General features: G+C 42.9%; 1 pseudogene across 1 annotated transcript in view; it reads right to left on the bottom strand.

Moving 5' to 3' along the window:
* The window catches only part of LOC306788926 (neuropilin-1a-like), a 59340-nt pseudogene that overhangs the window by 21348 nt on the left and 21869 nt on the right, over positions 1-16123 (bottom strand). Inside the window, exons 4-6 of the transcript XR_013773187.1 lie at positions 14112-14338; positions 9909-10079; positions 5657-5823 (exon numbers count right to left, since the gene is read on the bottom strand). The product of XR_013773187.1 is annotated as a neuropilin-1a-like (transcript). The remainder of the gene's footprint in view (positions 1-5656; positions 5824-9908; positions 10080-14111; positions 14339-16123) is intronic.

Raw genomic sequence — 16123 nt, 5'->3', positions numbered from 1 at the left:
ATACTGCTAGCTTATGTACCTAATGTTCCAGCTAGCGTAACAAGCTAGCAGGCTAATGTGGACACAGAAAACAGCAACAAGTGGTATTTACATTTTGTGCTGATGGTTCAGCTCACAATATGGTCAAAATACAAAAGTTAGCCAAAAAGAAACACACAAAGGAACCAGAATAAACTAATGTTAAACTCGGTTGCTAGCCATTAGCTTGTCCTGTATTTATTCTGTTTACAAATCAGTGAAGTCTACAGACATAAAGTACATATGGAGATTATCCAAAGCATAGTTATGTTCATGCAGGTTTGAGGGTTATCATCTTAAATACTACTTTATTAGTAATTTATATAAATATCTCATTTTAGAATGAAGCACTGCTGGTAACTTCACTCAACCTCCAACTGACATTTGTTTTTTCTTGTGTTTAAGTCCTAGAAACTGTACAGATGACAGTTTTCTGCTAAAGCAAGGCGATTAACTGTTAAAGCTCGAAATAGCTAAACAACGTCTCTTGTGGCTGAGGGGAACTACTGACTAAACGCTGTGTCTGTGATTGAGTTAAAACAACTCACCAGACATCCTAAAAATTCAACCTTATAAAATGTGTTTGAATTTTCTTTTTGGTTTAGAGAATCTGACAAAGGAGTAAAAAAGTGTAACTTTTTTAATTGAATAAACTTATGCATAAGCATATATTTCACCAGCAGTTCAAAGCCATTCTTAAGATAAGTAACTCCAATTGAAATTACAGTGATATTATCTGATCTCGTGGCTATACTTCACCGAGTTTCCTCATGAAATTATGATCTTAGGGCTAAATAACAGATAAAAAAAGGCTTGTTCAGATGGCCGGGTTATTTTTATCTCTCTGCAGCAAAGAAGCGTCCAGAAACAAGACTGTTAAAGATAATAAAAGAAAAGATGAATAAAAAGATAGTTGTCATCAAAGAGAGCAGTGGTGATAACAGGAAGCCGTACAGTGCTCGTTTTAAATCACATATATTCTGTCCACAAACGCTTAAATATCTCAAATTAAGTATCCTCTGCCAGGACAAGCTCCATGTACTGTTATCACATTAACTTCTTCCAAACGGCATTAAGTGTAATCCGTTTTTTGTGTAATAATTAAGGTGACACTCCATTTGACTTCATTCCACTGCAACCAAAAAAAATGGCCTGTTTGTTGAATTTGGAAATGATCAGTTACATCCCAAAAATACACAGCGCTCCAGTATGTGGGATGCCTGTAATATATGGCGTGTAATTATATATTACCATAAAGACGCTACCGCTGTGACGCTGTACATGGGAAGGGACCAGAGGCCATTATTTAACTTCTCCCACTGCTGCTTTATTTTCATGAGGAGAAGAAGAAAATAGCGTCCCGTGGGTTTGTGTGGGCTCCGCGACTGACAGGGAGACCCCTGGGAAACCGTGTTTCGTGGGATCGCTCGCCTGACGTTCCCAGCTGCCTTCTAATCTAAATTCCCACGAGATTGCGTCCCCCGAACGCAACACACACTGTATGTAACACATACACAGTGTATAAATACACAGTGTATAGTAAGTTTTGTTGTGAGATGCGATAAACAAGCTACTAGATTTGTGTTTGTTCAGAGAAGCATCAACAGATCCAAAGTTCAGTAAAGTGGCTTCTAGTCATTTTGGCTCGTGACCTCGTAAAATGATGCAATGAATCACAAGTCATGTCCTTGATGTGGACACGAGTTTTGAGCGGTTTAACCGAAGAGTGATGTTTCTGTCTTAGCGTGATTTATTTTGAAGGCTTTCTAGAGAAAACATTATGTTGAGAGCTGATGATGTTTCCCCAGTTTAAACAGGAAACGACTCTCACAGTAATCCACTGGCCAGCCGTTACCGTTGCACATGTGTTCTGTAGCGGTCGGTCAAAGCTCCGTTCTCCGTTCATTCTCTATCAAATGAAGCTAATTGCTCTTCCATCTTCTAATTACTCAACACTTGGCAGCGCCTACACTAATGCCACAGCAAACAGTCACATTTAGAGCTTTTTTTTTTAATGAAGAGAACAAACTGCAGGGAGGGGGACATAACTCAGTCAAGTGTTGTGAAATGAGATTGAAAAAGAAAAAAAAAAAACGCTGCTACTTCCTGCCAAAACAGGACTCTGCCTTCGCAGTGATAGTAAAAGAAGGAGCCCCAATTAGTCAATTCTCATCTGAGGTTTCAGTGCTTACTTAAGGAAGTCCTGCGCTCTGGGGATGCACGTTTTCACCACACGCACACATTTTTCTTTTCATTTAAAATGCTCCGGTCTGCTTTGGTGCTCACTAAAGAAACAACCGTACACTATTTATATTAGCCTGAGACTTGTTTGCCGTTTTATTTCATTCATTCGACATGTCATTGTGTTCATGTCAGCAGATTTGTTGTTGGGAAGGTTTCATTTCTTTTATTTTGCCATTACCAATCAGTAAAGAGTGACGTCATCGCCATTTTTAGTTGACACATAGCTAGGTGCTTAAAACCTGATAAAAAATGATGTCGTGAGGATTATTTTTGTAACTCGACTTCCAACAACTTGGTCTTTTCCATTTGTATGTTGCTATTTCTAATGGCTGAGTTGAAGTAACTGTATTGGAAGCTGCCATCCAGGTTCTCAATCCTCCGCACTATGAACACTGTTCGTTATTTCACCAACGAGCAGAAACAGCCACCAGTGAGCACAATGGCAGACATATCTGAATCAGGGTTCATGTATCTTTTGAATGACTTTTACATCTTAAAAACTATTAAAGTTCATTGCTGAGATTCAAAATGACACCTTTCTATGAATCAGAAAGTAGGACGTCTTTTTCTGATTTGCAGCATTGAGGCTTTCATCCACATGCAACAAACTAATTAGACAACCCTGTCTCCTAAGAAATACATGGAAACACAGCTAATTAGAGAGCTGCTAAAAGTTGCAGGGAACTCACATAGCATTGTGTTTGTTTGGGACTTTGACATAGTTGTGTCTGCTGAGTGACTCTGAGAAGCACTGGGCCCATAAAGCCTCATTAGAAACTTTCTAAATGACTCCTTGGCATTGATGAAAAATAAGTAATTTCGTTCTCATTTCTGAAATACTTTCTTCTAGTGGCCTCGAGGTTTCGATCCAGAATGAACATCAGACTAATCACTGTATGATTCGCACAGCGCAAAGACACTTGACTTCTTTCACCACAGCCACCAAAGTGCTGAAACAAAACCTGAGACAAGGCCTCACACGTACGTCTCCATGCTGGTCTGATTTGTGTTATTGACATTTCCTGGGTTTGGAAGTTATCTGAGGCATTCCTCCAGAGGTTTACTCGGGGATAACGAGACCCTTTAACGCTCTCTGGGGGATCTTTTGTCTTTCAGTTTCCCCCCCTCTTGCTCCGGCTACGACAACAAACCCCGCTCACACGAGGCCCAAATGTGTTCTCCAGATGCACGTAGCTGAGCTCTTCCTGTGGCGTCAGACAGATCCTCAAGAGAAACGGCAGGGCGTCTATAAATACCCGAAGGCAGGAGGCGAAGGAAGCCTTTCCTGGGCTTACATCATGATATCCAATGAAGCCAATTCACTTGTAAAGATGCAGATGTAAATGTGGTTTACAGCTATGGAGGCGTTCCATTTTATTGCAGACATTCCAGCGTGCATGAAACGAGTCACTATGCGTAATATGATTGCAGATATATATAACAAAAGCTTGATAATGATCTCACTGTCTGCTGCCACCGGGAAACATTATGAATAGCAACCTGAAAATAGTATCAATAAAATATAAATGCCGCTGAATGAATAATAGAGGTGTTTGCAGGGGAGGAGGCGGAGAATGCAAGAATTAACAACGTCATAATTTTCTTCTCAAGCAAGATGAATGGAAAGCCGTAAGGCAAACCCTGCTGTGCGGCGTTGGCCCCGCACCACACTTCATCAAATCAAATGGAAAACGCCTCACAGAGTCGGGGGGGGGGGGCAACAGCACCGGTTCTGAGGCTATAAATCACCGTGGCAGGGGGACGGTCTGCTGTTTCTCCAGGAGGGACTGCCGACAAAGCTTTACTTGAACAACAGAAGAACACACACACATAGAAATCTCTCCACACACACACACACACACACACACATAGAAATCTCTCCACACACACGCACGCACAAGCTGGACCCGGTATGGCTTCTAGCCGCGGCCGTGACGAGAGGGAGCGTGTGACTGACGAGTTGCCGGTGCAAATCTCATGACTGCCGATCTGAAGCGTCACCCCCTGCTTCAGTGTCTACAGTGTAAGTGAGTCCGAGTGAGGAAACACTGAGAGCAGGTCGGAGGCCAGCGGCAGGGAGGCCCAGTGTTGCTGAGGAGGCAAATCCAAGCTCAGCGAACTCTACAAGGCGTTGCACCTCTGCAGAAATGGGAATGAAATGCGTGTGGTCACTTCACTTTACTTCAAAAGTATCCAAAGACCTGGTTTGTTTTCATTCCAGGCCTCAGAACAGGAACATTTGTAAAATTTGATTTGCATACAGAAGGAGCGTTTGTTCCAACATTGGTAGGACGCAAAGGTGGACCAGAACATGTCAATGGTGAATGTAGGAAACAATGTTGGATTGGTCTAAGCTGCCAGTAAACATATTAAAAAGCTTGTCTCGAGCACGAAAAAGGGATCAAACCAAAATGAAATTGTTTTGATTTACAATAGAAATTATTGGCAGGGATATTTCAGCTTTCTGTAAGTTGGTGTCGAAATGAACATTGTGTAAATAAGCTACATATTTTAAGCGTATTTGATTCAGGCTCTGTCCACCTATGAACCCATCAACCTCTGTGCTTCATATCATGACATCCCGGAGGGCTCGGCTGCGGCCCGGTAGCTAAAAGAAGTCCCCAGACAGACAATAGAGAGCCACTCTGCTGATGGTCCAGCGCAGATGCCGTCTTCCTGCCTGCTTCCTGTCGTAACCTCCACAGGAAGGAAGTGAGGGTCTGTTCTTACTGCGAGGGCCATTGTGAGTCTTCCTCTACGAGTTCCTGTCCTGGACAATGGGACAGTCCGGGACTCCAGCCGCACCTTACAGGTTCCATCTGTCTCACCTAGGGTTGGTTGTATTCGGTCTAAACCATATTAGGAAAAGCACATGCTTGTTGTTTACAAAGGTCAATAAGAAGTCAGAGAACCAGGACTCTAAAATACAGAGGAATCCAAACAAATCAGATGCTGGTTCCTGTAGATGTTTTATAGCTGAACGTGATGGACTGCACTCTTCTGCATGTTTGTTCATGAACGCAGGAAACATTTTTTTAAAGAAATGAAACACTGGTCTGCTCTGTTTCCACATTCAGTGACTTCAGGCTGCTATACGTCAGATTTCACAACGAAGGGGGGAGAAGTCGACTGTGCTGGAGAGGCCGATTACAATAAATAATGCATGTCGGCGTATTTTCTTCCCACCAGTCCGCGAATGAGTGAACAATATTCAGACCAGATGTGAGCAAGAGCTCAGCGGTACAGCGGAGTTCAACCCGAGGAACGCCGTTTCTCCATGAACGAGCAAACGTTTTGAGATCAGACTCCAACATGAGGACCAGCGTGACACAATTTCAGTCACAAGAATTCCAAGAGTCCTCCACAAAGAAAAAAAACCCCAAACATGACTGACCTGTATCCACTCCCGGACGGTGTCGTCTGAGGGCGTCCAGCCGTTCTCCTGGTAGTTGAGGCGCGAGCGTTCGGGGGACCAGTTGGAGTTGTACTGGGACGAGGCGCTGATCTTCTCTGAGGAAATTTCCCCCGACTCCATTCCCAGCGGCTCCATGCAAGCGAAGTCTGCCAAAGACAAGACAAACTCCATCAACAAGAGTTCGAAATGTTCTTTTTTTTATCACTTTTTACAAGCCAATAGCTTCTGACGTGGAACGATGGGTTAAAAGAAAGGGTTCATTTGGTGGTTTCGTCATTTCATTTTGCTAATTGAATGGTTTTGCTTCGCCGGCAGAGAAGCAGCTAACAGAAGTGTTTGTCGCGTTTGAATGACGTGTGTTTGAGGGAGAGAAACTTGAATTCAGAAGGTGTACGGTAGTATGTTTATGTTTTGAATCCAATGTGCCGGAGTAAAGAGTCAATATAACAAATAAATCGCGAATAACCCCATCAAGAATAACGTTACAGCTAAACGCACGGCTTTTCTCAAACCACTGTCCTGATTATCATTATGTTCATAATAATGTAATGTATTATTCGTTCTCTCATTAAAACCATTAATTATTTAATCCACAACATTTTAAAAAGTAGTTAAAAAACCATCACAGCTGCTGTTCAGCCTGTTTTTTTCACCAACACCAAATAAATCAATTTAAAACGATATAAAACGGAACAAAAGCAGCAAATCTTCACACGAGAATGTTTTATTTCTACTTTGAAGGATTATCCGATTATCCAAATTAATTTCCTGCGGATCGCCGAATCATTTCAGCTTCGACGCAATGTTTGTGCCGATACATCGCTTTAACGAGAAATTCTCTCACTTTTCTGTTTTTCTTCCCGCCTCAGCCTTCGATCCAAAAACTTCTCTTTTGCTCTTTTCTCATTTGTATTCACGAGACAACCCTCCGTGTCTCCATCACAGTGGGCGCGAGGGACCGGTCCCTCCACCTCTCCGTCACAGACAGAAAGAAAGGACGTAAGATGACACCCCCCTCCCCATCGATCGTAAAGCTGATCAAAGGACCGGCTGGAGGCCATTTCTGAAGGTGATGGCCGGGACGGAGCGAGAGACAACCGTTGATTCAGAATCCTCAGAGGCTGTAAGATCCTGCTTCAATGGAAGTTCCTTCTGAAATTCTCAAGAGGAGGAATTTTATATTTAATAGGAGATAAAAGGTGGTTTATAGCAGTGGTTAAAAACCTTTTTGTGATGTTCAAAATGTGTTTAATTACGTTTCCAAGTGGTATTATTGTTTTGGTGCCGCTGTCGCAAAGACAAGCAGATCGGATATAAAAGAACAGCGACAAGTAAACTTGTTCCGTGTTTAGATTATGAACAGGACAATTAATCAGAGATATTTGTTTCTGGCTTCTAGTGTGAGGATTAGCTGCACAGCAAAATGAACGCTGTCGAACACAGTTTGTGCCAAAAACATACGTAGATGTTTGCTTCTGATGGTCCTGGCCAGCACGAGCCACGTGGCTACCGTAGGCTTCTGTCCAAACGCAAACATTAGGAACAATCCCAAACCCTGATCTCAGCGCTGTGATGAAGGCAGAGTAAAACCCGCAGTGTTTCCGTGATATGCATTCTGCAGCGGCTGAGCCTTTCATTTTCCGGGGAGATGGAAACCTTGGGGGCAGATAGGATTGCACAGTGCAAGCACATGGTGTCATCCTATAGTCATTAAAGTGTGCAGTAAAAATGTACTTCAGAATAATACGTTAAAGCAAAAAACATGTCTTTTGCCTCCAGGCCTATCCACTCGGAGTGTTCGTATCTGGAAATCTCAACCATTTAACCAGGACATTCAGACAAGTTATCCATTTCTGCCAGCTGAACTATTTCAACTGACTCAATGTGTGGAAGTAGTCCACAAGTACAATCACTTGGTTGAAAGGACAACGTGGCGAGAAGATTTAATTCAATCTGCAAAGTAATTGAGTGTGTGAGTGTGTGTGTGTGTGTGTGTTACTTAAGCGAAGACAATTAAAGCTTTGTTTAACACCAGTGATGCTCTCCTTCATCCCAGTTATGACTAGAGGGACAGATCTCTCACACACACACACATACAGTACAGACACGTTTGACAAATATAGACTACATCCATGTAACTTGTCATTAACGCTCACCATTAACAGCGGATGTCACACACACACACACACACACGTGATGCATACAGCCCAACATCAACCACATTTTCTATCATACATTTATTGCCGCAACTCATTGAGAATTTTGCTATTTTACTCGAGGAACATCAATAAAAAGCTGAATTGACGACTGTGTGCAGTTGAGGAATGTGAAGCCTCAGATAAAGGATGACCACCACTGTTTGTATTTTCTGTTTAAGTCACTCATTTTCAATTTAGTGCAGTAAAATGTGGAATTTGACGTTCATTTCTCCCCAAAGTGTCGGCGTTATCCCCCACGGGACCTTACGTAACCTCACCTCTCTACTCGCACTCACATTCCTAAACGGGTGACTGCAGGGGTCGAGGTCACAAGAGTGCAGGAACCATACGGGCCCGACATAACTGAACTCTCCCTACACGGTCCACTGGTGCAGAAAAGCGTCTCTTTAAAAGAACACGCGGACTCAACGCAACAAAGAACTCCATCTATAGCCGAGCATGAGAAACTCTTCATCTCGCGATAACATCCTGCCGTGTGAAATCGGCCGAATTCATTGTTCACCAGAAGAAGATAAAAGTGGGTCAAAGCGATGGAAATATAAGCCGCTTTTTATCACATTTTAAATTCAAAGTTACAGCTGTGAAATAAGATGAAACTTATTGTGTGGTTCAATTCAGATCCTGAATCAGAACACCAGATGGGCGGGTTCACTCGCGTCAGCATCACGTTATGAAGGAGAAATATTGAGATATACGATTCACACGATTGATTCGTGCGTTCCTTTTTCTATATTTTATTACATTTATTGGACTGGCATGGGCAGAAACCCGAAACATCTTTTCTTTCTCTGTCTCCAACCTGAGGTTCAGGACCCCCCAAGGGGTCTAAAGATAAATCTGGGTGGTTGTGAGGTGATACAAGAACCTTTATTACTTTATTTTTTATTTTGTTATTGTATATATGTATATATATATTTTGTATTTATTATTTTGTATTTTTTCTTATTCATATGTGTGTATATTTGGGAAGGTAAATGTATGGGTATGCTGTACGTGTATGTATATATATATATAAATATATATATATATATATATATATAAAAAAATATATATATATATATATATATATAAATATATATAAATATATATATAAATATATATAAATATATATATATATATAAAAAAATATATATATATACTGTATATATATATATACAGTATATATATATATATATATATATATATATATATATATATATACTGTATATATGTAGGGGTATATATATTTAGATAAGTATTCACTTCCTGTTCAATTATTATGATTGGCATTATCTTCATCATGTGCCTTGTATTTTTAGGTCTTATGTCAATAACTGTTCTATTTTGTTAAAAAAGAGTTTTATTTCTCGAGGAGTCTGAAATCATTTGAATTCACTGTGACAAGATGCAGGCGAATATAAATAAATTGGCTATAAACGGTCACAAACCATTGAAACATAATTGTAACTACAAAATTACCCAGAAATTACATCAATTTTGATCAGAGGATGTGAGGAATTACTTATTTGATCTGTTTTTTATGATTGTATAATTAACATCTGTGGGTTTTGGACAAAAACAAGCTGTGCAGATGTCACCTTGGAAATTATGATGCTCCTAATTCATTATTCAATTGCATTTTATGGATGAAAAGATGCATCAAAATCGAATTGATTTATTATTGATGGATTATTGATGGAGGGCCATCCTGTCTATTTCCGCCCCTTAAACCACAAACTCAGGTCACAGCTGTTCACAAGAAAAAGTCACATTTTTTCTTTACTGCATGCTATAAAACAGAGAAATTCTCTGCTTGCGTTCCGTGTAACATGGAGGTCAGAGATCACATGCAGACCAGCGGCTGTCGCTGAGAGAGGTTCAGCTTCTTGCTAAAGGATCCAGGAAAAGACAAAAGAGACACAGAAACATCCAGCAAATCAACCCTGGTCCTCCCGAATGCCAGATCACATGTCTACCCTCCACATCACTCCCCCCCCACCCCTCAATTTCCCATCACTACTCCAGCTGCTCACCCTCGTCTTCGTGTCCTCTCTCGCGGTTCCTCTCGCGGATGGTGTAGTTGGCGGCGAATCCCTCTCTGGCGATGGCGTTGTCGGTGGTGATGGTCATGGACAGGATGCCGGTGTAGGAGACCACGCGGCCCGGGGACGTCTGGCCACAGTACCGGCCAATGTGGGGACCCACTGAAGGGAGGGGGGGGAGGGAGAGGAAGGATGGAGAGGAGAGGATTCAAGTGGAAAGGAGGGAGGAAATGAGGGAGGAGAAAAGGAAAATAAGAGAAGAGAAAGGGAGAGAGAACGTCAGCTTCATCACTCACCAACTGCAGAGTGCTTTTATTATTCGCTCTGTCCTTTGCTGCCCTCAAACTAAATTTAGATTGAAAAGCCCCCAAAACGTGGAGTCAGTTTGTTGAATCTGCTTTGTTGTTAGGAGTCCTCAGACAAACACAAAGAGCAGCTGATCTCCTGTCAGCTCCCATCTCCCACCTCTCACGAGTGACGAGACAGGAACAAAGGTGAGATAGCAGAAACACTCATCTCCACACCGTATTGCATTGCCACTTATTATCCCAACACTATAAATAAACCGGATAAACTGTGTAATATCACGTCAGGTGCAGACTTCAATACTTCAAATTCTGTTAATAGTAAGTCAGAGAACTCTGAATACCCTCACGGCTGAAGAAAGAAGTCGACTAGACTTCCAAATATTTGCTCCTATAGCTTCTCCCTCTCACATATATTTCTGTCTTCACATTCGAGTCACAGAGCAAAGCCTCCACTTCCCAGAGAGATAAATCTCCAGCGATCTGAGGTGGTTTACAACACATCGTCCACTTCTGCAGAATCCTCAAAGCAAACACGTATTGCTTTATTGTAAGGGTCCGGGATTTCTCAATCTCTTTCAAGGAAATTTCCTAAAAGGACGATGTAATTACTGCTTATACAGAAGATATGTACTGAAAGCCTCCATTAAAACCCAAGTGAATGATAAATACTGGAAGATGATATTGATACAGATCAAAATAGACAATTACAAGAGTTTATTAAATCCTGTTCATTGCGCACCGGACGGATATTCTCTTCTTTGCGTCGTCAACCGACCGTTGTTTTATTTTTGGAGGTCTGCTGTGGATTCACCTCTCAGGGAAAGAGATGCTGAGCTCTGTGACTACGATGCAACATGAGACGCACAAACCGGGGCTACCCGGCACCGTAACATCATCATCATCTTCTCTTATGAGCACAGCGACAGACTGCCTCATGTCTTCAGCGCTGCGTCGCTGCCTGCCCACAGTTTGCTGCCCATTTCCTCCGTGTCCGTGTCCGTGAGAAACAATGCCAGGCTTTGTGGTGCCTCCTGTTTCATGGAGATACTTTATCTGCAGCCTCTCGAGGACTCAAGAAAGGGAACATTCAGTCCAGAGTGAAGTCATACATGTTGCAAAAACGACACTTTTCTAGCAATTTGAGGCAAAATATGCACAAAAAAACACACATTGGAATGCTGAGTTTTGAGTAATCTGGTGGATTATGTTCATCAGTTGCAGTATCAAGCAGCTAGTCGACAATCTGCGACGGATTAGATGTTGAAATATTCCAGCTTCATCATAGTGTGAAATGGTCTCGCTGCTGCAATCGGCTATAAAATGGAAAAAGTCCTTCAGGCAATATGGCTGCATTCACATTTATGTAGGAAACGGTCATATCTGAAATGAAAGTAGAGGAAGATTTCCAGGATTCGTACGTATGAGTGTGAAGATGTAAAGCTTTTTTAAGGTTCTTTCTAAAAGCTTGAGAACAGAAAATTCTTCAGGTTCACTTCCTGTGTTTTTGCTTTAAAGCTCCGTAAAAACCAAACAAAGGGACAGCTCTCTATTTAGGATATTTATTAGGTTCATCATTTTTCTTGGCGAACAAATCTGTAAAAAAAACCTAAATCCAATGATTAGATCATTTTTTTGAAGAATATATTCCAAAATATTGACATCTAAATGTTTGTTTGTCTGATTGAATCCCCGAAGAAAAAAGAATCCTTTTGAAGAACATATTTACAGCTCTCACAGAAAAACGAAACAACAGCAGCAGTGCATGATGGGAACGCTTGATGTTCGTGTTAAACATTGCGAATGCGTTTGATGGGATGAAGAAAACATCCTGGTCTTCACCCTGCTTTGTTATCTGTGCCGACACACATGTTCACCGAGCAAACACAGGAATACAGTGCTTTGTGGCCTCACACACACACACACACACACACACACACACCTACACACACACACACACACATACATTGATGCAAACAGACACCTGAATGCACAAACGCACCCACAGATCGTTTGCCTGGAGAAGAAGCCCTGGCATGTTATGTATGCTGGCACAGCTTTAAAGTGCGTGTCACTGTGTCCCTCGTGTTCCCGTGCCAGTCTCCTCCCTGGCAATAATCAGGCGACGCTTTGGGCAGAGCAGCGAGTATTGTGGGCATCCCTGGCAGCCCGCCCGGGCCCCGTCCAAGGTATGTAGCTCTCACCATTATCCGCACACTGGACGGCTAATTGGACAACAACGGCAGCCCGAGAAAACGCTGTCCAAACGAGGGGAGGAGTGTGAACAGAGGGAAGAGCAGGACACAGCGCCGTCATCCGTGTGCAGAGAGACGGTTTTTCCAAAAATGTGGTCGGTGAGGGAACAATGAGCAAGCTGTGAGGAAGTCTCTGTCGGTACGTCCACCCTCCATGTGTGCACAGGAGGACGCGTCTCACGGAGTAACAACGGAGCCATTGATGAATATTATCCACGGTTGGTTTAAAGCTGCAGGCGGTCACTTCTATAAAGATTACTTTTTGTCATATTTGCTCGAACCTGACGGTCGTGCATGAAACATATAATCTGTCAAAAAAATCTGGTTACGCTTCCTCCTTTTTAGTGCGCCTAATGGCATAACCCTAACCCAAGAGTTCCCCGAAGGAGAACAACCAATCAGAGCCGAGGAGTCTAACGCAGCTCGTTAAGAACTCTGATCAAACTGCTGTAACTAGGCAGCACGAATCAACCGAGTTTAATGAAAACTATTTAAAATCTCCTATTTTTGTGTTTTGTGTTGTTATGTACTTTCAGAAAGCCCGTGAATCTTTTTTGTGAATGAAGGATTTCTCCTAAATTCTGTAGGAAACAAGAATTCTGAAGGTTCTTAAACAGGAGAACATTCCCTTCAAAGGTGCAAATGTCTGCTGTTGTTGCTGATGTGTGCACAATACGCGTTGTGTCCCACAAATAAAACAGGTGGAAGCACAAACCCCTCCTCCTCCTCCGCTCCCCTACTTCAGCCCACGTCTTCCTCTCGTCTGTCTCTTTTCTTTTCTCGCCTCCGCTCTCCTCGTTCGCCTCCATCGCTCAGTCAGAGCTCGTCCCACCTGCGGGGAAGCATCCATCCTTTGTTCTCCTCCCTCCTCCTCCCCTTCACCTCCACACGTCTGTTTTCTGTCAACATCTGCAGGGGGAAGCCGTCCTCGAGCGCCTCTCATCCTTCTGTTTTCTCTCTTGCCGCTCCACAGCTCCGCATATCTACCCTCTGCATCTGCATCTGCATCTGCATCCCATTATCCCCGTTCTTACCCGTCACCTGCGGAGAAGCAGTCTCGTTGTTTCTCCGTCAATTCTCTCACCTTCCACCCCCCCATGTGCATTATTTTCTAGCTTGTTTTGACCTGGTTTTAATTTAGTTTTATGTCAGCCATTAGAATGTATGTCTCAGGCTTAAAGAAAGGGTCTTGATAGTTCATAAAATGCTCATAAAATTAAAGTTTAGTCGCCAAAAAAAACAGCTTTTTAGTGTTTCTTTTTCAGTGTTGCTGCTGGAGGAAATGTGTTCCACAGTAACAATCTTAAAGATGAATGTTTAAGAAGGTAAAACAAGTGGAAACAAGTGGGCCACGTTTCAGACCAACATTTGCTCAATTTTCCTCATCCAACTCAAAGCCAAACTCTCTCCCTCCCTCCCTCTCTCTCTCTCTCTCTCTCTCTCTCTCTCTCTCTCTCTCTCTCTCTCTCACTCTCTCTCTCTCTCTCTCTCTCTCTCTCTCTCTCTCATCTCTCTCTCTCTCTCTCTCTCTCTATCTCTCTCTCTCTCTCTCTCTCTCTCTCTCTCTCTCCCTCTCTCCTCCTCTCCCTCTCCCTCCCTCCCTCCCTCTCTCTCTCCTCTCTCCCTCTCCTCACCTCCGGGGAAGCCGTCCCAGATCTCCAGCCAGTCGTATCGGCAGAGGGCGCCCGGCGGCGGCGTGGTGTCCGGCTCCATGTCGAAGCTGTCGAACTCCACCACGATCTCAGACATCTTTGGGGCGAAGATCATGAAGGTGCAGTCCAGGTTGTTGGGGTACTTCTCGGGAAGCCCGGCGTCTTCACGACGCCTCTGGGGGCCGTAAAGTTCCGGGAACATTCTGGACCTGGGAGGAGAAAAAGAGACGCTGATGAGTTTTTTTTCAAGTGTCAAGACGTGTTTCTCAAGGTGTGAACTCTGAGGGGTCGGTGTTCACACATTAAAGGGGCTTCCAGCTTTTATTTTGCAAAATGAGCCGTTTGTGGTCCTGAAAAGCTGAGACACTGCTCCTGCAGCACGTCTTTCACTGTCGACGCTTGCCTGAACATCCTTTCAAGAAACCTTTGTGAACATCTGGATTGATGCCGTTTACTTTATAGTCTGTAATTGTATATTGTTCCTACTACAAAAATAAGGACAGACATTTTGGAAATGCACACATAGAACAAAATCAGTTTGTGTCAAAAAACAGAAAATAGAAAAACTTGTGACCTCACCAGAATAAAGATTTCCTTTAACCTCAGACTCCCTTGTTAGTCTTAAAACTCGATTTTCTCCTGAACAATGATGGAAATTCAGGGAAAATGTTTTACCAATGTTGTTTCACTACTTTTGAGAAGGCGCTAATGACAGTATCATGAAATAAGACATCAACACTTCCCTGGATCCAAATGAAGTGCACTAATCTGCCCCCTCGTATCCCTCAACCGTTTTCAGGAGACACTCATTGACAGTCCCCGGACACCGAGAGGCTGTTTACAACCAATCATGGTCAACAAACAACAACAACACACACTGATACACGGACAAATACAACCCTGTCAGCTCATTAGACACATCCAAATGCACACAAGCGCTACCCTACATAATCATTCAACCACGACCTCAGAATTAGTGTTCACAGTGAAGCCAAATATCACTGCTGTTGTGTACTTTGTAATATTAACTAGAAGGCCTATATTTTGAATGAAGCTCTCTTGCGCTGCCTTCTTGTAATTGTTACACATCTTTTAGGAATGCACAGCCTTTATAATCCACCGTATGTAACCACGAATCTCTGTGTAACCCATTTATGAAAACTGCCACATAAAATCACGTTTTACTTGCTTATTCACACAAAGGGAAGAAAAGAAACCGCACAAACATCTCCTCTGCTGTTATGTTGCACCCTCGGACGATGACGTTTCATTCCTCACACTTTCATTCATGCATGGTGCACGTAACGCCTTCAGGTGATAAAATCGTCAGCTGTGTCGTGTTTACATCTCTCCCTTTTTTATATTCATCTCACCATTGTTGTTGCGTGGTCGCGCCAGCTTGTTGCGCTCCACCATGAACGAGGTATCGAGCAAATCCCTTGAATTTGAGTCCAGCTTTCGCTTCCTCAGCTTTGGTTACATTCAATCCGTATGTGACACAGAGCAACATTTGTTGATTTGTTTCCGTGCATACATCTGCAACATGCAGTGGGAGGACAGTTTGAGGCTGCCTTGCAGCTTGTGATATACTGTGAAAACTGTGAATGCCTTTTAGGAATCATGATGTTACACGGGCACAAAGAGCGTTATGCAAGAGAGACTTTGTCTTCTTTCCACTTTTTAGCTGCACGAAAACCTCCAAAAATGTCTCGAAAGCGTCGCATGCTCCTCTAGATTGTGAGATGTATTTATTGGTATAGTTGGTTCGGGACAGTGCACATCAGTAAAACGTTGCTGGCTATTTGTCATCTGTAGTCCCAGTGATGAAATAAAGCCTGCGGTAAGCAGTGACATACGTGTCTCCTGATAAAAGTGCAAACAGAGCGGCGGGTGACGCTGCAGCCGCTGTTTCCATTGTCGTCCTTTTGTACACAAGTTGTTTCCTCCGCCGTCACATCCGCGGTGCTGTCGATACCCGGCTCGTGAAGAATCTG

The sequence above is a fragment of the Melanostigma gelatinosum genome, assembly GCF_949748355.1.
Source record: "Melanostigma gelatinosum genome assembly, chromosome: 15".
Lineage (NCBI taxonomy): Eukaryota > Metazoa > Chordata > Actinopteri > Perciformes > Zoarcidae > Melanostigma > Melanostigma gelatinosum.
Note: the sequence above shows the minus strand (reverse complement) of the source record. Positions and strands in the feature narration are given on the sequence as shown.